Raw genomic sequence first — 22,323 nt, 5'->3', positions numbered from 1 at the left:
GAGCACAGTTTTAAATCGGTGAAGTAATATGATGTAGTACCAAATATAAGGCTCTGATAAAGCATCACTGTCATTAAACCGGCTGCTGTGTTTAAAGATAAAGATAAGAAATTCCAGTCTTTTGCATTTTCTTTAGCTGAACCTTCTGGACACAGTATTAGAGATGTGTTCAGGTTAATCTAGAAATGAGAGCAAAACGTTCTGAAATATTTGCCACAGGAACGATGCTACATATTCTTTTTTTCTTTGTTTTCTTTGCCATGACATCTGAAGAAAGAAAAACGTTCTCCTTGATTCTGTTTTAATCTGCAGGCGGTGGGAAAAGGTGCTATCTAATTATCAGTGTGTCTCCTTATTTACATCTTGGTGCAGTTTTAGAGAAAACAATTACACAGTCAGGTTTACATGTAATAAGACTTGCTAGTACACGCAGTTTATCTCTCCAGCCCTCTCAAAGCTTCCAAATATAGCCTGCGTTGTTTATTCTTGTGCTATTCTGGAGCCGCTGAGTAGCTGACGTTATTACACTCGAGGTTAAATCTCAGACTTCACTGGAATAATTACAGTCAATATGTCAAATTGATCCTGGTCAGTCATGTAGCTCACTTTACAGCACTGTGGAGGAGCTTTTGTGCTCGAGCGCAGTATTGCTTTTCATGTGTGCGTGCGTACGAGAGGTACGGGTCTGTTAGCGCGCTCGCTCGAGCACACAAAGATGCTATGATGTCGTTTGATTTCAGAATCAGTGCGCTGTAATCGAACGAGAAAAGGCTTTGCGCTGCCTGGCTGGAGATAAATGAATAGCATGCAGGACAGTAGCAGAGGTTGAACTGGGGTCAAGCACCACTCAGACTGCACAACCTGTCACAATACAGATACCCCAGAGAAGAACAGCAAGAGACCATGAAAACAAAGGAGGGAGAAAGTCAGCTGGAAAACAGAGAGGAGAGGTCGGGTTCACAGCTTGAATTAGTGAGCAGAGGAAGGAACCCGGCAATACCGACAGAGCCCAGGTATGTAAGGACACTTATTCTCTGATATGCTTCCAATGGTTTAAAGTTCTTGTTTTATTAATTTTTAACTAGATACCTGTTTCAAAAATGACGTCCATTTTTTCCCTGTGACAGGATTCGAGTTTCAGACTTGACCTAGCAAACCTCGTTTTTTCCCATCGTATATGAAAGGGACCAGATAAAATATTATACAACTGCTATTACTGCGTCTGTTATACTTTTGATGAATATATTCATTGTTTGATTGTGCATAAGAAAAAAGCTTTTCAGGTCCGGTGTGCATAAAGTGGAGTTTAGGTCCCGTGCAGTCCTCCAAGATCCTGACTGCACCTGACTGGAAGCTGGTACTGGAGTACCTGTGGAGTACTGGAGTTCACCGTGAAGTAACTTCAAAGATAAGAAAATACAGCATGCAGTGGACACTTTTCAGTGTTTTGTTAATACTCTTTGTATGTTAGAACTTACAGAGCCCATCCCAGGAGTGCAGCGGACAGCGAATGTGCGACCGTAAATTCCTCACACCTCAAACTTTGTAGTAGTTGCTGCATGCATGTTGCAATTCCTGCAGCGCTGGGTGAAAGTTATGCCCAGTACTGCATCCAGCCTCAGCCGAACTACGACGACTGGGGCTAGAGCAATTCATCTGTTTCCTGGAGGTACAGGAAGGAGGACAATAGAGTAATGAGGAGCTAAATTTCAGGTCACTGGGGGACAGTGGGGTAGGCTACCTGAGTGTTCATCCGCTGCCAAGGCCGTAGTCACCGGAGGAGCTGCCCATTAGGAACGATTTATGCTATACCCAAACTGCATGTCCGAGGGTCAGATAGCATCCGAATATTCACCTCCCTGCAGCTTTCCAGCATTAGACAGGCAGCTTACACCCTGTGTGAAGTTTCCAGTCTGACATTCACACTCACTTTGTGTTGTGACTGCAGAGGTGAGAAGGCAGCTACGTATCTTGACCCTTTTTCGTATGAACAACCCAATGCCACATCAGTGTGCGTGCGAAGAAGCAGCCTGCAAAGGTGCACCATTATCCTCCATTATCCCCACTTTGCCCTGATTTTTACCCTGCCTCGTGGTACGCCCAGTCAGAACGGCTTACTTCCAGGGTGGTTGGAGAGCACATCTTAAGTGCCTGTTCTGACAGACCATAACTCTGCCCTGAGACGGCGCTTGCGGGGGTGTGCGGCGTGTCACGGGGAAACCTCTGGCACTCGCTCCACTGATAACCGTGTTATTGAAGGGTGAGGACATAATTAGAGGGTGTGCCAGCGAGCACAGAATGTGGAACATCATTAACATGCTCACATTGTTGAAGTGGGGACTGTAATTAAAGGGTTCCCGCCACAGTTGGAGGGGGCTTTGATTGGCGAAGCAGAGGGACAAAGTGATTTTGCTCATTTGCTACTAGCAGCTGTAGTGACCTTCACACCAGTTGGCATCTACTACCAAGTGGTGTGTGGACGGTGTGCGTGTGTTTCTAACTGTGTGCGTGGGAGCATGTGTATCTATTTTGAATGGAAGAAGACAAAAAAGAGATACTGGGTCAATTAGACACTGGAGCCTGCAACTGAATAGAGAAGAGAAATGGGGGTCAGTGTTGGGACAGCCAATCCACTGTTCTCTATAACAAAAGGCCAGAGGAGAAAATGTCTGATAAAAGAGCAGGAAAGGAAGTTATATTCAAACCCCTCAGGGCTAGAGACAGATCACAAGGCTGAACTGTGAATCATTTGCTTCTCCCTTGAGGAAGCTTTTGTAAGCACTGAATGCATGTTAAGTGATTAATCATAGTTCCTTTCCTTTCTCCTATTATTTTAACTTGTAGCACAGGAATCTGTGGACTCGTTCAGCTTTCCAGGTTAAAAGTCAGCCCAAAATTCTTAGATGGGATTCTTTAGCGTGTGAAACAAGGATTTCTGTCCACAGTGGAAGTTTCACTCAAAACTAAAAAGGCAGAAAACAACAAGATGACTCACCCAGCAGACATCCAGGGTCAGAGCTCCAGCTCTGGATGTCTGGCTGAGTTTGTTACTGCCCTGCTGGTAGGAGAGAAGATTTTGTCAAAATACATTACCTGGAGGCATAAATAAAACTTGGAAAGCACTCTCGTGCAATATATCCAGAGCTGAGCAGAGGAGAAAAACAGCAAACAAAGAAAGCCTTTTTCTACATGGACAATGTAGAAACACGGTAATTATAAAGACACTTCAGACCCTTAAAAATTTCATAAAAGCTTTTGCATCCTTTCTTTGAAAACGCTAACAAAAAAATAACGTAAATAGAGGAATTATTTTTAATGTTAGCATCATCCTATTATCCCATTCAGACGCACAATTACATCACTCAGAATTTCACAGCAAATTCCAGCTTCCAGAACAACGCGTCTTTGCACTCATGCTTTTGGGTGAGTGTGTCAAACAATCACAACTCCTGAATAGAATAAAAAAAGTATCTCTTTGCATATCTACTGTAATTATAAGATCTGTTATGCACGACTGTTTTTGTTCCTGGTTGTTTACCTGCTTATAGCCTGTGACAGTCCACACGTGTATGAGTGCTGCAGAGCTGTCACGGTCCTCAACAAGACTTCCCTCTTTAACTGAGCTAGACCAAAGGAAAATGGTCAGTATATATACCGAGTCACTCTGGAAGTGTGACGATACAAATGCTACAAGTGGTTGAGTAAATTCTTTCCGTATTTACTGAACAGTTGATAAGTTTTCATGTTGGACAAAAAGAATCGGAGAAAGTTTTCAAGCCTCTTAAAGTGCCGATCACAAGTTATCCCTGGAAGGACAGTTGATGAACTGGTATCAGTGCCGTGGGTGCCAAACATTCCCAGATGTGCACGGGAGTGAAGGTTGGCCTGTGTGGTTCCACAAACTGCAGCACAAACTGCTGAAAACGTGTCAGAGGACACACAATGTGCTGCTGCTTGCTTTGTGTGGGAATGTTAAGCACAGTGCAGATTCCATGTTCAAAGCACCTAAACTGGCTCCAGGAGTGTCAGAAGTGCTGCATGGACTAATGGAAGGAAGCGGCTTATGCATCTGGTTTTCTTTTTTAAAAATCTGCGGATGTCGAGGTGCGAGTGCATCGTTGTCTGGGCTGACAGATGGTAAAAGAATGCACGATGGAAAGATGTAGATAACAGTAGGCAGATGGTTTAAAGTTGCGGCTGATCTGTGGAAACTGTGCCGTGCTTTTGTGATGGTTGCTCACCTGCTGTGTTGGGATTTTCAGCATCCACTGCTGATTGTGTGCAAAGCAGGAGCAGGCAGATGTACACAAAGACGTACTGGCTGCACAATGGCCATTCACACAAATGGGCAATCCCAGGACGACCATCAAAGCTCTTCAGCAAACACTAACACCATTAACACTGCCATTAGAGAGGGACAGCTGATTTATTTACCTGCAAAGGAGTTTCAGTTTGTGACAACCACCGCCATCAGGCAGCCACAGACCATCTGACAGGTGTTCATAGTGCAGTTATCTTTGCACAAAACAAACAAAGAAATCCACACTAAAGCTAATGAACTAATGAGCTAAAAGAAATGTGTGCAATCACTTTATTCTAACTGAAAGAAAAAGATCATTTACAGCAGCCTTGGGTTAAAGACAGCATGTCTGAATAACACAGATATCCACAACTCAAACCAGCCACCTTGGACTGAAAGTGGCAATTGTTGCACAAGCACGTGGAGTAAAAGGTCAGTCCCTACGCCTCACTGTATATTCAAGTGTTTGCAGTGCTTTAAGTGGGCCGGTACGCGCCGGTACTCAGTACCGCCACTTCTAAATATAGCTCTTGAGAGTACCGCCACCTCTCCATGCGCCCAGGACGTGCTTTTAGCGTACCGGTACTCTCATTTGCACATCTGTTATAATTGTTTGGCTGCGCTTCCGCTTTTCAGAGCGCCCTTCACAAGCACGCTTCCTAATTCGTCCCACCGAGAGCAGAGACTACATTACCCATACACCAATGTGTTTTACAAGTGAAAAGCGCATGCGTCGCTTTTGCCGTTGTCATGTCAACAACTCAACGTAGTCCGGAGAGTGTGTGTAAAACGCGCAAACAGCTGCTCGGTTAAAATACAAAAACAATGAACACTTAATATGCTCTCCTGGCATCAGACTCTGAGTAGTAAAAGAACAAGGTCAGAATCAGAGGACTCGCTGGCTGACACCCCACCAAGCCAGAATGATATCGCTGCAGGTCAGACGCAAGCTAATGAAAGCTGCACTAGTGCCGCAGCCGCGGACGACGGCACTTTTTGCGACGACGAGAATGACACCATTTCTACCGACGACAACAGCCGCGTTAGCGAGCATGAGTGGCCAGAATGTTGGTCCCAAGCACAAGTCCCGTATTTCTCCACAAATTACAAGTGGCTGATCAGCAGAAATCAAAAGTTGGGTTGTAGTGTGTGTAGTCAAGTTTGTGCTCGCGTGGACATGCAGCAAGGGCAGAGAGTGTCGCAGGAGTGGAGTGGGTGCTTAATGTCGTCTTTTGGAAGGGACAAGGCTGCACAACAAAACTCACTACGAAAGAAAATAAAAGAGCACAGAGACTCAATTTATCACAAGAAAGCAGTTGAAATAAAAGAGAAGGCAACACAAAATACAATGCAAAAACACACTGAAGATATGAGAAAGGCTGACTACGCTTCAACTTGCAATGTGTTTAGAACAGCTTATAAGATTGGCAAGCATGGGCGTGCCTTTACAGACATGCCAATAGATGTCCAGTTGCAAGTCTTAAATGGTGTCAAGATGGGCAGAGTTTTGCACTCTAATAACTCATGTGCAAATATACTGGATCACATTGCAGCTGAAATGAAAAAGAAGGTAGTCAATGACATAGTGATGAATGAAAGAAAATTGTGTGTGCTCATTGATGAATCCACTACAATAAGTGGAAAGTCTGTGCTTGTCGTGTGCCTGCGGTCAGCTATTTCCAGTGAAAATCCAGACACAATATTTTTTGAACTGATTGAGCTGCAGGGGACCACAGCAAAGGACATCACTGAAGCACTGTTAGGATGTCTTCATAATAATGGCTTTGACCCTCACTACCTACAGGAACATTTGTTGGCATTTGCTTGTGATGGAGCCTCAGTGATGCTTGGGAGGAAAGCAGGAGTTGCTGCGCAGCTTTGTTCCAAATTCCCTTACCTGTTTGTCTGGCATTGTTCCAATCACAGACTGGAACTGGCAGTTTGTGATGTTTTGAAGGAGGTAGGAGGAATCAACCACTTTAAAATATTCTTAGATCAGCTTTACTCCCTCTACCATGCATCACCAAAAAAACCAAAGGGAGTTAACCGAGAGTGCTCACAATGTTGGACAACGTCTCCTTGTGATAGGCCGTGTTTTATCAGTGCGTTGGGTTGCTTCAAGTGAGAGAACAGTGAAAGCAGTATGGGAGAACTACCAAGCTCTGCAGGTACACTTTACAAGTGCTGCTGCTGATAGCAGCAGGGACTCAAGAGAGAGCAAAATACAAATTAGTTTATAATTTATTTTATGTACATTTTGTTTAAAAAAAAAAAATTCAATATCTTTTTGCACATTTTATTTATGTTCAGTAGCTCTTTCTAGCTCAAGCAAATCCACAAACTAATAAAATGATTTATTATTTTGTATAAGGTTGTCTGTTGACTGTTGTATATAAAACCCATTCAATATAGTTGTTGTTACCTCAGGGGAGGCGGAAAAAAAATAGAGTACCGGCACCTCTTTTGGGCCACTTAAAGCACTGAGTGTTTGTAGCTACAGTGAGTAACAGGCGACACATTCGCACATTTAGATGCTTTCTGCAAGCTAAAGTGTATTTTTGTGCACATGTGGAACTAAGAGGAAAGGAAGAGTCATGCTGTCCGTCTATGAACCATCAAAAAAAGAAGTTTCGTACTGCGAGTATTCTTGTGAGACAAGAGTGTGAGAAATGCAATCAGATAGCATCACTGCCTGACACATATAGTACCACCATGCCTGTTCTGGTGTAAGAGCTCAGATGAGCAGAGCGAGATGGGAATTTGAAAAGCATATCTGGACAGCCGCGCCCTGCGCTTGATTGATTAGCCCTCGTGAAGCTATTTTCTCTACTTTCTGTCTTTATATCTACTTTCCCTTCACCGAGCACGCTCAAAGGTCAAATAAGTTTATCTGTTCTGCAGTGAAGGCTGCGGAAATGTACGCCGTTTATTTGCACATCAATGCTTTCTCACTACTTTGCTCATTTTCACTATTTCTCAGTCGATGTAACAACTTCGCATTTCCCACCTTGTCTCTGACTCTTATACAAATCTATAAACTGTAATAGACAATTTAAGGCATTTTAGAGACACTGAAATCAATGCACAATCACACACGCACAACTTTGTGTCTTTTCTATAAACAGCGAATATGATGGTGGGGGCTGTGCGCCGGTAGGATGTATTTAGCCCTATGTCACGACATCCTTTCAATAAATGTTATTATTATCATCATTACAGAATCGTGTAATCTTTAGCGTCCAAGTCAAGATGAAAGATGACGTACCAGACAGAGACACGGCGTCCTACCTGACTTGGCCCTGTCTTTGTTTTCCATTAGTCAGAGTTATAGCAGTTATGGCACCCTTTGAGAGCACTTAAAGGTGGTGATAAATACACACAACCACTGAAATAAAGCTGACGGACAATTCAGGGACAACACACACCTACATTGTCTCTGAATCATCCGGTCTAGCTCCATTCCTCCAGAACGCTCTTTATAGAAATGGCCTGTATATCATTTTTAATCTTTACAGAGGCAAAGGGTGCAGTGGTTTCATAATTCCAGCTGAACCACCGTGGGACAATCCTGACATCTGGGAAACATCCTTTCTATGATTACACTTCTGTGAAAGTCAGTGAAGCTAAATACATACTCAGTAAATAATACATAGGCCTAATTACTCTTTAAAAAATGTACAAATCATTTTTTGTTTTTGGTTGTTTCCGTCTCAATCCTGCATATTGAGACTTAAATAAGTCAAATACTCAAAGACAGTAGTGGAAAAATACTGGAGACTCTTTCAAAATGACACTAAATGCACTGAAATATTGGACTTTCACTCTCTGTGTGTGGTGTGTCTTCAAAAAACTAGGCAATGAACTTTAGTTCAGTGTTGCAAAGCATAGCATTACGTCACAAGACAGTCTTTTTGTCATGGTCCGCGGCCCGGTGTCCGAGGAGCTGATGGGATGCCCACACCCACGGGTGTAGCTGTTAACTCCACACCTGCATCCCATCTCAGGCGATTATCAGGTGGACTATTTGATCCAGCCCATCCAGCTGCTCCACGCCAGTCCGTTAGTCGTCTCACAGCAGTAACAGCTCGCCGTGTTTTTGAGCCACCTGCCCGTCTGGATCTGATCCGTTTGGATCGCCTCCGGTACCAATCACCTCTACTTTCCTGGAGCTCCCCCCGCGGACCCTCACCCCTCCCTCCGGCTCCCACGGCCCCGCTTTGACTGTAAGACTCATACTCTCCCCCACGTATGCTGCTATTTCCCCGCCCCCCAGTAACTCTCTTCCTCTTTCTGTTGCAGCCTCCCACAGTCCCGATTACTGCGTTCTTGCGTAACTCATCCCCCGGTCCCTTGGTTTTTCTAGTTTCTCGCGTGTTTTCCTTTGACCCTTCCGGGAAACCTTTAGTTGAAATAAAGTTTATTTTTCGTACTCCTGTGCGTGTTGTCTCTGCTTCTGGGTCCAGCTTGTGTACTGACCCATATGGAAAAGATATATATATATATAAATCTTATAAAGTTTGTATCTGTCTTGTGTGAAACTTGTATGAAAAGCATATAAGAGTGAAAACAGATATAAGATCCCTTGAAAAATTATATAATGAAACTTGTATGTTTTGGATACTTACTAAAACAATGTATGAAAGTAATGAGAAAGTGGCCACTTTCATGAGTAATCACATATAAGTTTTTACTATTTCTTTTCCATACGGGGAACTTCGGTTCATGACACTTTTGACTCGGACTATAAGTATCATGGCCTAAGACACACAAACAGACAGCAGAAATGCCTTTGACCATATAATCAATCAACCAGAATAAATTAGCTCAGTGGGAATAAAGTAGGAAGCACGAGACGAGAGCTGTGAAAGTTAAACGAGGGTTGCGGTAGCTACTGGGAAAGGATGAGACAGAGCGAGAGAGACGAGCGTGAGAAGGCTGTTTGTTAATTCTGGAGAAGGAGAATTTAGGTCCCAGCACTTCAGTGAACAAGCAATCAAAACACAGCCTCATTGTTGACATACATCATAATTATACCACAGCCTTACTCTGCATTTCCTGATATAAGAGCAATCGCAATAGAGAAAATTACACATGCACTGTTGTGATGGAGTACTTTATAATCATAGGTTATAACTGATGTTGATCTGAGTGGCTCGTTTTAAGTATATGCGAGGTTAATTTTTGTGTGCTGTGTGTGTGTAAGTGTGTATTTGTGTGCTGACATCTCTTTTGCTGTGAGAATCAAATACACGGTGTGTACTTATTAATCGAATATTTATTAGCAGTTTAAAGGCAGACGTATTCTTCCTGAATCTTTCAGTTCATACCATTTGGTCTGGGATGAGCTTTCCTTGGTTCACTAGACCACATGATCCAAATACTTATTGTCAGGGGTCTATTGAGTTATATGCACTGACACTCCCAGAATAAAAATTATAGAGCCTTAGTTGAGTGCTTTGGCAGTGCACCAGGTGATGCCCATAAGCTACAGCTTGCTACAAAGATGGATAGCAGTATAAGATTTTTATTAAATATGTAGAATTCTCACTGTTAGAATCGGCCTCGGGTTTTACTAGTTTAAAAATAATTATAAAATTATTTTTTTATGATAATAGTTTATCGTTAAAAATAGTCACATGTAATAATTAGGGGTGCAACGATACACAAAATTCACGGTTCGGTTCGATACTTTGGTGTCACGGTTTGATATTTTTTTCGATACAAAAAAAATGTTCATGCCTTTTTAATTTGTCATTTATTAAAATTATAAATATATATTTTAACTCAAAAGTACAGTTTTTAAATTTAATGTTGCTGAAACAACAAAGTAATAAATAAAAATAAATCTGACCAAGAAATCACTCATCTTTGGAAAAGAGAGTTTATTACAGAGAAATGGCTCTTTCAAAATAAAAGCTCTACTATACGCTTCTTCTGGGCTATATTCTCAGCAGCATATTAAACATATCAGGTCCCCATAAGGAGAATCATGTGCTAACAGCTGTCTAAATGACTCGGGTAAAGTTTGCAGCATGCTGCTTGTTGTTTTTGTCTGCTTCCACTTGTCTTTGCACTAGGATGATGTCGGAGTAAACGTGCAGTCATATTTGTTGTGTTCCCACTAGTGCTGTCAGCGTTAATCTGAAATGACGTTAACGCCACAACACGGCAAATCTCCGTTAACGAGCTACCCCTGATCGCCCCGTGCGTGGGGCTGGACAGCCAACACGTTAACGAGCTAACTGCACTAACACACTAATTCCCACCAATTGAGCACTGCGTGGCACATCCGACATACTGTTTTTAGTCCATGACGCGCTTACCTTCAGGGTCATACGTCACATGAAGACCAAAATAGTTCCAAAGGCCAGATCTGAATGAGGGTGGGGGAGGTTCAATTTGCCATGTTGCAACAAGCTTAGCTTCTGTCTTGCTAGCTTGTGCTGCGCTCAGTGGATCTGCACTCGACAGTGCAGCCTAGGCGGAGTAGTCGAACGCAGATCCACTGAGCTCTCAACACAGACAGCATCGTCAGAAGAAAAGTTGATGAAATAAATTAAAATTGTTGTATTGTTCGATACATATGCGTACCGAACCGAAAGCACTGTATCGAACGGTTCAATATCGATACGAGTATCGTTGCACCCCTAGTAATAATGAACTGTAAAACATCGGAATATGTCAAATGTTTAAAAATCATCAAATCAAAAATCAAATTTCGAGTGTTTTATTAAACATAGTGAAACATATCAGATGACACGTGCTGTAAAAGCACAGATTAGTATCCACTAGATCAGTGTTTCCAACCACTGTGCCGCGGCACACAGGTGTGCTATGACAAATGATCAGGTGTGCCGTGGAAGATTATCTGGTTCCACCTGATTGGTACTCTAAGGCAACGGTTCCCAACCCCTGGGCCACAGACCAGTACCGGTTCGTGAGTCGTTTGGTGCCGGGCCACGAGAGTTGAGGCTCGAGTATGAAACTCATGGTTTTCAGGGTTTCCCTGAGTCTGTGTTATGAATAAATCTTCAGTTTTTTTGGTACCAGTACTGGTTTAATTTTGTTGTATTTCTCTGCGACACCTTCAAGGCCGATCCATCAAAATATTATCGGACATAAACCGGTCCGTAGTGCAGAGGACTGCTCCTCTAAGCAATTACAACAATTACATTCTCTTCCATTAGAGGGCGGTACAACTAGCTGCTTCAATTAAATGGGTTGCCAACTGCCAGTAAAACACAAGATGAAGAAGCAATTGCAGCATGACTGTTATGAATGCAGGGTAATTGAGAAAGATCCGACCCAGACGACAGCCCAGCATGAGTAGTGTTCAGAAGAAAGCAAGAAAGGTATACTGGGGACAAACCGAGCCAATTCTATCCCTGGTGAGCAGGGAAAATGATCAGTGTGCTTTTTGTGACATTAGAAAAATCACACGGCACATACCAATGTGAAATTTGCAGCATGGCTCCAAAAGGTTGGGAAACACTGTCCTAGACACGTGTTTCAAGAGTTACTATGTGTGTTACAAAGTATTTCTTGCATCTGTCCTTTATCCAGAGTAATTTGCTGCTGCAGTCATGCTCATCCATGACGGCTAACAGTCTGTTCAGTGACCTCTTCTCCACAGGTTCACATGTGTCCACCTTGCAGCCAGTCACCGAGCAGGCCTTACTAATCGGTTTATTCAGCCTGTTGGTGTCACCGGCTCTGATGCTGCTCCTCAGCACATCACAGTAGGAGACACCAGTGAATCCCCATCATTCTGTTGCAAACACTGAAGGATGTCAGCTTCTTTAGGAAAAAGAAAATGAGCCAGCTAATTCCCCTTCTTGTATGCAGAACTTCCATGTCAGCCTGGTGTCAGCGTGGATGTACCGGTACTCCTGGCCCAGGTTAGATACGGGCCGTGCATCCTTCGTCCTGAAAACGATCATTATCCCTCTAATCTGACTCGGATTCAAAAGCAAACGATTCCTCTCAGTCCACCCAAAAAAAAAAACAAAAAACTGCTCCGTACTCCTCCTGCCCAGTGCTTGTACATGAAACCACTGCAGAGTGTTTATGTGGGCAGCAGGACCTGAGCTGTGTTGAAAGTTTGGTCTTGTTATCACGATTATTAGCTTAATGCTGAACAATGAAACTGGAGTTATCTAACTTTGGGGGTCACCTAGAAATATCATTGTTTGCATTTGGTTGTAATTAAATTGTGAAAGATTTTTAATGTAACATCTACACTGGCTTAGTGAGAGCGCTGCATTATAAGAAAATATTACTGGAGGTTTGCACTGGCACACTGTGCCTCCTAATGCAAGTTTCCTGTGTTAAAAGGCTGATTGATCATTAGCGACGCCCTTTTCTAATTATGTTAGTGCGGCTGAAGACTGTTGTGCTGATTAAGGAGCCGATGCATTTAGCCAGCCGAGTGTCTGTGTTTGATTACGTTCTCAGAGGTCCAGAGAAAACTTTCTCCTGACCCTCATCAATGTATTCTCGTTTCTGCAGAAACTAAACTTCCCCTCCCCCAAAACATGAAGCTGCAAATGAATGTCGCATCTCAAACTGGCCGCTATGAGAAACAGACACAGGTAAGCGAAACAACACACACTCAAAGCAGGATGACTGGGCAAAGTATTATATACAGGGAAATCTAATTTTGAAGTGTATGACTCAGAAGGAAGAGCATTTGTCAAACTGAACAAAATGAAAAGATACAGCTTGATGCTGTGCTTGACCACTCACAGCACGGTGGAAGAAACATGATCGCGTCGAGGTGCATCGGTGGTGATAAAGCAGCAGATTTTTACGGGATGAAAGGTCTTGAACATGATGGCTGTTATTCTGGTTTGCAGTGACATGCCTTACCTTGTGCATAACCGCCTGACTGAAGTCAATTTCCTCCCACAACAGGACCACAGCCCAAAGCGCAGCTCCAAACTATGCAAGAGCCATTAAGTGAACAAACCATCAGCTGGTATTCTGTCTATAATGGAACAGCCGGCATAGTCACCAGATCTCAAATGTACTGAGCTGTTATGGAAACAGCTTGAAAGCACTTTGGCAAGAATGCCACGACATCATTCCCGATTCCTCAACGAACCGATAACAGGAATACCAAAAGTTCTGCAGTGACTGTAGAACACGGACGAGTCTCTGACATCTAAGTTATAAAAACAAGAGAAACCTTTTTCTCGTGGCAGCATTTCAGGGGAAAATCAGTTACTTGCTTCATTTTACTGTATCAATCTTTTTATTTCATTTTTTGTGTTTGTGATCTTTTCATTTCATCTTGAACTCTTTGATTTGTATTCTGTTTCAATATGAACTATATAAATTATTCAATTATCATTCTTCCAGTGTTTACAAATGATTCAAATATGACTGACTGTGGTGCTTAGAGATGAACTGAGTTAGTGTACAGGTGCTGCAAAAAGCCATAGTCAGTGTCACGCAATCGTCTATACTAATCAGCGGTAGATATCGCAGAAACACAACATGCAATCGCACATCCTTACTTCTGGGATGACACATCCAGTTACACAAGAAGTGACACTTACAGAAACGAACCAGACAAACCTGCAGCTCTGACATGAAGAATTAGTGACAGAAAAGATGCTTCCGTCTCTGTATTAGGGCTGCCACAAACGATTATTTTGATAGTCGACTAGTCACCGATTATTTTTGCGATTAGTCGACTAATCAGATCATCATCCACTGAACGTAAAACGTACAGCTTATTGCACCGGCAGCATCTGCTCTTATATAACTATCATTAGCTTACAGCTTTAAGTGTTTAAGGTATGTGCTAACTAAAAATAAAGACAAGATGATAGTTTGTTTCAGTGAAGTTTAATAAACTCCTTGCTATCTAAAATATAACAGGACACCGGAGTATATACTCCAGCATCTCACACTTCTGATAATCAGCTGTCTGCTTGACGTTTATTCAGCTGTGTAAAAACTTTAATCTCAGCCAAACCGATTTACTCAGGAACAAATAAAATACTAAAAAAGCCAAACAATAACATTAAGTTATCTAAGTGACTCATATGTTTAACCTGAGTAGTGAAAGACGGCGGTGGGTTTGAAAACCCACCGCCTAGCCGCCACTAGCATCCCCAGGCTTCTACCTTTCTACCTATAAAACCCGAGAGCAGTCAAATGGTGGAAGTGGAAGCTAAATTGGCTAAATTGACCGCGGAGTCATCATTTTGCGTTTCTACCTTTAAAAGCCGGAGAGCAGTCAGTCAAATGCTGGAGTCGTTCATATGTATATTAGGTCGTTACCTAGGAATTCTGGAGGGAGGGGAGTGGGGGTGAGTGATTGAGGGGGTGGGGGAGTGGAGTGTTTCAGTTTGCCATCTTAGGGAGAAATCAACACATGTCCTTTGTATGTCCTTTGTTGCTGACATTTATTGATGAAAACAGTACAAAAAACCAACCATTTGTACACATATTTACAAATAATGATAAAAAGTGAGTGAGTACATTTCAACATTTTCAGCAATCACTCACAATCCTGGCACTGCCACGGTATCTGTCGTCTGCATTTACCACATGTGTACCTGTAGCAGTGAACACATCGCACAGTGGCCTGATTTTTTTTGCATCTGTGTACTTGGATTTTAGGTCGCAAGCCACCCAAAACTTGCTCCATGCACCACTCAGCAGGCCATTTGTAAATATGTGTACAAATGGTTGGTTTTTTGTACTGTTTTTATCAATAAATGTCAGCAACAAAGGACATACACCCATGTGTGTTGATTTCTCCCTAAGATGGCAAACTGAAACACTCCAAGTTGGTGACTTTTGGAGATTTGTTTCCCTGGATGATTGAGAATGCATCAAGATGAAACACAAAAGGAAGCTCACCGCTTTTAGCAGCTCCCCCACCCCCTCAATCACTCACTGAGTGATTGAGGGGGTGGGGGAGTGGAGTGTTTCAGTGTTTCAGTTTGCCATCTTAGGGAGAAATCAACACATGTCCTTTGTATGTCCTTTGTTGCTGACATTTATTGATAAAAACAGTACAAAAAACCAACCATTTGTACACATATTTACAAATGGCCTGCTGAGTGGTGCATGGAGCATGTTCATTGGTTCATGGACCTCCCTGAACTAATGGCATTTATGGCAGCAACAAAAGCGGTGAGCTTCCTTTTGTGTTTCATCTTGATGCATTCTCAATCATCCAGGGAAACAAATCTCCAAAAGTCACCAACTTGGAGTGTTTCAGTTTGCCATCTTAGGGAGAAATCAACACACATGGGTGTATGTCCTTTGTTGCTGACATTTATTGATGAAAACAGTACAAAAAACCAACCATTTGTACACATATTTACAAATGGCCTGCTGAGTGGTGCATGGAGCATGTTCATTGGTTCATGGACCTCCCTGAACTAATGGCATTTATTGTGTGGATGCCCTCAATGGGCATCCACACTATTGAGTTCCTGTTTCTCTTTATTCTTTATTATTCCGGGTGTTTCCGTACACTTTTCGCCGTGGATCTACTTCCACAATTTTTGTGCTATTTTCACCGTTCAAACTCTAAACTGTTCTGCTCTTTCTGCTAATGCCGGCTATGACTTTTGGTGTTTATTACTATTATACTTTTTAAAATATTACACTTTTTTCCTTTAATTTGTCCCATTGAAATGAATGGGAAACTTCCACAATTCTGCTAAAACTTTCTTGTCTTTGAAACTTAACTACTGCCTCATACTTTCACCTAGAAACTCCATTCAAACTTTAAAATGTTCTCAAATGATTTGGCTATTCCTGTATGATTCAGCTTTTTCAGATCTTCTACCGTTTTAATCTTATCCCTCTTTGAGTTTTCAGTTGCAAAATTGTGATTTTTCAGAAAATACACGCGTTGCTATGGTTGCTATGCAATTAACTCAGAGGGGACAGTGAAACTGTTTGAATTTTCTCTTCATATCCAAACAACTTCTTGCTACTTGCTCAATTTTCACTCAACTTCCACAAATTATACATCAAAACGTAGGTATTTTTGCTGGCTTTCAGAAAATGTCACTATCATTGTTGTGGGATTTATAGAATTTTGGCAAATCTCCTCAGACCAACACAATGTCGGAAAACTCTCCATATAAAGTCAATGGAGAGTTTGTTCAAAATCACGGCTGGATTTCTGTAATGAGAGGCATATTCGAATCGTCATATCTCCTTAACAAAGCAAAGTTAAGACATGAGGCTTGTCCCCGAATATCTTCAGACACCCCTGACGCTCACAATTCAAGAATTTCTTTCTCACCTATTACCGTTCTGAAATGAGTTGGACTTGTTTGAGGGTAGGAAATTTGTCCTTCGCTCAGATTTCTTCAGATTTCAAACCCTGGAAATGAACCACTTTTTTCTCTCGTCATAACTTTTTTTTGGATTTCCACAGAGACCTGAAAATGTCCATGACTGTTCACCAAAGCCTGCTGTCTCTTATGGTGAAAGAATGATATCGATACTCCAAATAGATTTCGAGTTACAAAGCGTTGTTTGAGGGCAAGTCAAGGCAGTTTTTGCTTCGCCTCTACTGAGTTACAGTGTATTACAAGTCATATATCTTTAATAATTTATATTTTATCTCTGAATTATGAAGACCTGAAGATTCCCCCATCTCTTCTGAACAAAACAATGTCTGAATGACCATTCTAGCCTCTACAGTTAGGAAATTATGGCCATTTGTTCGAGGGGAATCCTGAATGTCAGAAATACACTGAAGAAAACTCACACCTCTCTCTGTGCCTGCGTGTGTAAGGGCTGACTACAGCAGGTGCAGCTAATTTAACTGACCTACATATACCAAGCCCAGACTCTCAACAGCTCCTGTTCCCTTTATTCTCTGTGTATGTGTGTCTGTGTATCAATATTTCTCCAATGTTTAGGTATTACTCCTCAATCATAGTATTTCTGCTAAAACAAAGTACTTCTGCTACATCTTAGTACTTCTGCTAAATCATAGTATTTTTGCTAAATCATAGTATTTTTGCAAAATCATGGTATTTGTGCAAAATCATGGTTTTGAGGCCAAATCATAATATTTCTGTTATTTTATAATATATGTGCTGAATATATTATATGTGCCAAATCATAGTATTTATCCCAAATTATAGTATTTATGCCAAATTACAGTATTTCTGCTAAAAAGCAGAAATAGTCCTTTTTAGCAGGAATTTCTGCCAAAAGATAGTATTTATGTTAAAACATAGTATTTCTGCTAAATCAGAGTATTCCTGCCAAATCATAGTATTTCTACTGAAACATAGTACTTCTGCCCAATCATAGTATTTGTACTGAATGATAGTACTTGTGCCAAATCATAGTATTTGTTCCAAAGCATTGTATTTGTATGGAGTCATAGTATTTCTTCTAAATCATAGTATTTCAAACAAATCTCAGTAGTTGTTGTTAAAACGCAGAATTATTGCCAAATCATAGTATTTGTACCCAATCATAGTATTTCTGCTAAATCATAGCATTTGTGCCAAATCATGGTATTTGTGCAAAAACATAGTATGTCTGAAAAACCATAGTATATCTCTTATGTTATAGTATTACTACTAAGGCATAGTACTTGTGCCAAATCGTAGTATTTGTTGCACATCATAGTATTGGAACCAAAACATAGTATTTGTCCCAAAGCATCGTATTTGTATGGAGTAATAGTATTTCTTCTAAATCATAGTATTTCAATCAAATCTCAGTAGTTGTGTTAAAATGCAGTATTATTGCCAAATCATAGTATTTGTACCCAATCATAGTATTTTTGCCATGTCATCGTATTTGTGCTGAATCATGGCATTTTTGCCAAATCGTGGTATTTGTGCCCAATTAACACTAGCATCCCCAGGCTTCTACCTTTCTACCTATAAAACCCGAGAGCAGTCAAATGGTGGAAGTGGAAGCTAAATTGGCTAGTCATTCATAAGTATATTGGGTCGTTACCTAGGAATTCTGGAGGGAGGGGAGTGGGGGTGAGTGATTGAGGGGGTGGGGGAGCTGCTAAAAGCGGTGAGCTTCCTTTTGTGTTTCATCTTGATGCATTCTCAATCATCCAGGGAAACAAATCTCCAAAAGTCACCAACTTGGAGTGTTTCAGTTTGCCATCTTGGGGAGAAATCAACACACATGGGTGTAGGTCCTTTGTTGCTGACATTTATTGATAAAAACAGTACAAAAAACCAACCATTTGTACACATATTTACAAATAATTCAACATTGTCAGCAATCACTCACAATCCTGGCACTGCCTCTGGTGTACGGACCTCCTCTCCAAGGAAAGAAAATGCAGAGAAGACTCACCACTCAGCAGGCCTTGGAAATGATCCTGACGGAAGTCGACCCTTGTGACTCGGATGGAGAAGACCTAGCAGTTCAGCCGGATTCGGACTCAGAGCTGTCTGATCAGTCTTCCGGTTAGTTTCATTTCATGTTATTTCCTTTTTCATTTCAAACAAGTAAGTGGATGTAGTTAGTAAGTAAGATATTTCAGACATTATTCTGATACAGAGGAGGAGATACTGGAATTATAATTAGTATCTATGCATGCATTTGTGATTTTGTTTGACCTTCCCATTTTGCTCACAATTTGAATTTGTTCACACTGCAGATGAGGAGACTGCTTCTCCACCGAAAAAGAGACCTTGTTTGGGGACTGAGACAGCGAAAGATGGCACAGTGTGGCGTGAAGAACATGTGGGGACCTGTCTCCCTTTCACCCCAATAGAAGCGTACGCTGCAGATGGAGAGCCAACGGCTAAGGCCAGGAGAAGTATCTCGAGTCGCCTTCAGAGCTTCCTGTGTTTCGTCACTCTTGACATGCTTTGTAGCATTCAAGAATGGACTATTCAACATGCACAGCAAACGGAGCATGTTCATTGGTTCATGGACCTCCCTGAACTAATGGCATTTATTGCAATTGTGATCTTGCGGGGGGTTTGCAGGCTTCCATCGGTAAATGACTGCTGGTCAGCAAACCTGGGAAACCCACAGATAATTGGAACTATGGCACGAAACCGCTTCCAAAACATCATGCAACACCTACGCTTTGATGACAAGTCCACCCGCTGTGATCGAGCAAAGACTGACAAGTTTGCTGCAGATCGCAACAGATCGCAATGAATTCACCACTCAGGTATGTTGCAGGTCTTTTGTGGTTCTATGTTTATGTGTTTCATTGTGTGTAAAAGGGCTATGAAAATAACAATTTATCTTATTTCTTAGGTGTTTTCAATCTCTGCTGCCACGCTGACGGCGTATGCGGCCAAACGGAAGAAGACAGTCTATATTCTTAGCAGCATGCACAGCGTGGTTCACCAAACACTGTCACCCTTTACAACAAAACAAAGTGTGGCGTGGATGTGATTGACCAGATGGTTCTGGAGTACACTGTCCGCAAAGGAACACGGCGCTGGCCAGTCGCCGTGTTTTATAACATGATTGACATGGCAGCACTGAATGCACATGTGCTGTATCAAGCATGCACCGGGACGAAGGAAAGACGGGTGGACTTCCTGGTGGCGCTTGCAACAGAGTTGGCTCACTCTCATGTAGCTGCGAAGAAGGCAAGAAAAGATCAGTTGCTTCGGGCAGAACCCTCCACACCGAGCCCTGGAAAAAGAGCCACGTGTCAGGTCAAACACAAATGCAAGATAAATCAGGCCACTGTGCGATGTGTTCACTGCTACAGGTACACATGTCGTAAATGCAGACTACAGGTACCATGGCAGTGCCAGGATTGTGAGTGATTGCTGACAATGTTGAATTATTTGTAAATATGTGTACAAATGGTTGGTTTTTTGTACTGTTTTTATCAATAAATGTCAGCAACAAAGGACATACACCCATGTGTGTTGATTTCTCCCCAAGATGGCAAACTGAAACACTCCAAGTTGGTGACTTTTGGAGATTTGTTTCCCTGGATGATTGAGAATGCATCAAGATGAAACACAAAAGGAAGCTCACCGCTTTTAGCAGCTCCCCCACCCCCTCAATCACTCACCCCCACTCCCCTCCCTCCAGAATTCCTAGGTAACGACCCAATATACATATGAATGACTCCAGCATTTGACTGACTGCTCTCCGGCTTTTAAAGGTAGAAACGCAAAATGATGACTCCGCGGGGGTCTAAGGTAGAAAACCAAAATGACTGCTCTCCGGGGGTCTAAGTGTTAATAATTCTGTTATGTTATAGTATTACTACTAAGTCGTAGAATATCTGTTATGTTATAGTGTATCTGCGGAATATAGTATGTGTGCCAAATCATAGTATTTATACCAAATCACAGTATTTGTGCTAAAACATAGTATTTCTGCCATATTGTTTTATTTGTGCAAGAACATTGAACTGTTATGTTATAGTATTACTACTAAGTCATAGTATTTCTGCGTTGTTATAGTATTTGTGCTAAAACGTAGTATCTCTGCCAAGTCATAGAATTACTGCAATTTAATAGTTTTTTTTAGGAAATCTGTTATGTTATAGTATTACTACTAAGTCATAGTATTTCTGCCAAAACATAGTATTTGTGCCAAAGCATCGTATTTGTATGGAGTCATAGTATTTCAATCAAATCTCAGTAGTTGTTGTTAAAACGGAGTATTATTGCCAAATCATAGTATTTGTACCCATTCATAGTATTTCTGCTAAATCATAGCATTTGTGCCAAATCATGGTATTTGTGCAAAAACATAGTATGTCTGCAAAACCATAGTATATCTCTTATGTTATAGTATTACTACTAAGGCATAGTATTTCTGCCAAATCATAGTATTTGTACTAAATCATAGTACTTGTGCCAATTCATAGTATTTGTTGCACATCATAGTATTGGAACCAAAACATAGTATTTGTCCCAAAGCATTGTATTTGTATGGAGTAATAGTATTTCTTCAAAATCATAGTATTTCAATCAAATCTCAGTAGTTGTGTTAAAATGCAGTATTATTGCCAAATCATAGTATTTGTACCCAATCATAGTATTTTTGCCAAATTGTGGTATTTGTGCCCAATTAATAATTCTGTTATGATATAGTATTACTACTAAGTCGTAGAATATCTGTTATGTTATAGTGTATCTGCGGAATATAGTATTTGTGCCAAATCGTAGTATTTATACCAAATCACAGTATTTGTGCTAAAACATAGTATTTCTGCCATATTGTGGCATTTGTGCAAGAACATTGAACTGTTATGTTATAGTATTACTACTAAGTCATAGTATTACTGCCAAATCATAGTATTTGTGTGAATTTGTATACTGTAATATCACTGTAGTATGTAGTGGCTAAGTAGGGGGTGTTTACAGTGTAAATAGGTCATCTCTTGTGTTGGAGTGCCCTCTTGTGGCGCCTTTTGGGTAGTGCCTTAGTAATAAACGTGAACCCTGTAAGAAGTGGTATCAGACTGATTTGTAGTGGAGGAATTTGTTGCCAGTTTTCTTAATCATAGAAACCACACCATATCACCTCTCCACATCCTCCTACTGTATGCCATACCTCCCTGTACCATCCATCTGACCGCCAATAAACTCCACCTGTGGTAATCTAATCCCTGGATGTCAGCCTCTCCTTCTGACCGAGGATAGTTACTATTGCAGCACCACCCAGCATTAAACTGACGTACACCATTCTGTACAATAGTATTTGTGCTAAAAAGTAGTATTTCTGCCAAATCATAGTATTACTGCTATTTCATAATATTTAAGCGAAATTACAGTGTTTCTGCAAAAACATTGCATTTCTGCTAAATCATAGTATTTCTGTAAACGTATAGTACTTGTACTCAATTATAATATTTGTGACAAAGTGTAGTATTTGTACCAAAACATAGTATTACTGGTAAATCATAGTATTTGAGCCAAATCATAGTATTTGTGCTAAAACACAGTATTTCTTCCAAATCATAGTATTTGTGCCAAAGCATAGTATTTCTTCCAAATAACAATATAACTGCACAATATAGGTTCTTGAGCCACATCAGTGTTTGTGCTAAAACATAGTAT

The 22,323-nt window shown here is 41.2% G+C and overlaps 1 protein-coding gene and 1 pseudogene across 1 annotated transcript in view; one reads left to right on the top strand and one right to left on the bottom strand.

Annotated features, from left to right (window-relative positions):
• Positions 1-22,323, bottom strand: part of cdh13 (cadherin 13, H-cadherin (heart)) — a 423,714-nt gene that overhangs the window by 326,489 nt on the left and 74,902 nt on the right. The gene's annotated exons all lie outside the window — the stretch shown is intronic.
• LOC146664483 (E3 SUMO-protein ligase KIAA1586-like) lies at positions 904-12,043 on the top strand (annotated as a pseudogene).

The sequence above is a fragment of the Rhamphochromis longiceps genome, linkage group LG7, assembly GCF_057381845.1.
Source record: "Rhamphochromis longiceps isolate RC_006_pf linkage group LG7, R_longiceps_female_GT1.1, whole genome shotgun sequence".
Classification (NCBI taxonomy): domain Eukaryota; kingdom Metazoa; phylum Chordata; class Actinopteri; order Cichliformes; family Cichlidae; genus Rhamphochromis; species Rhamphochromis longiceps.
This window is presented reverse-complemented; position numbering and strand designations above follow the sequence as displayed.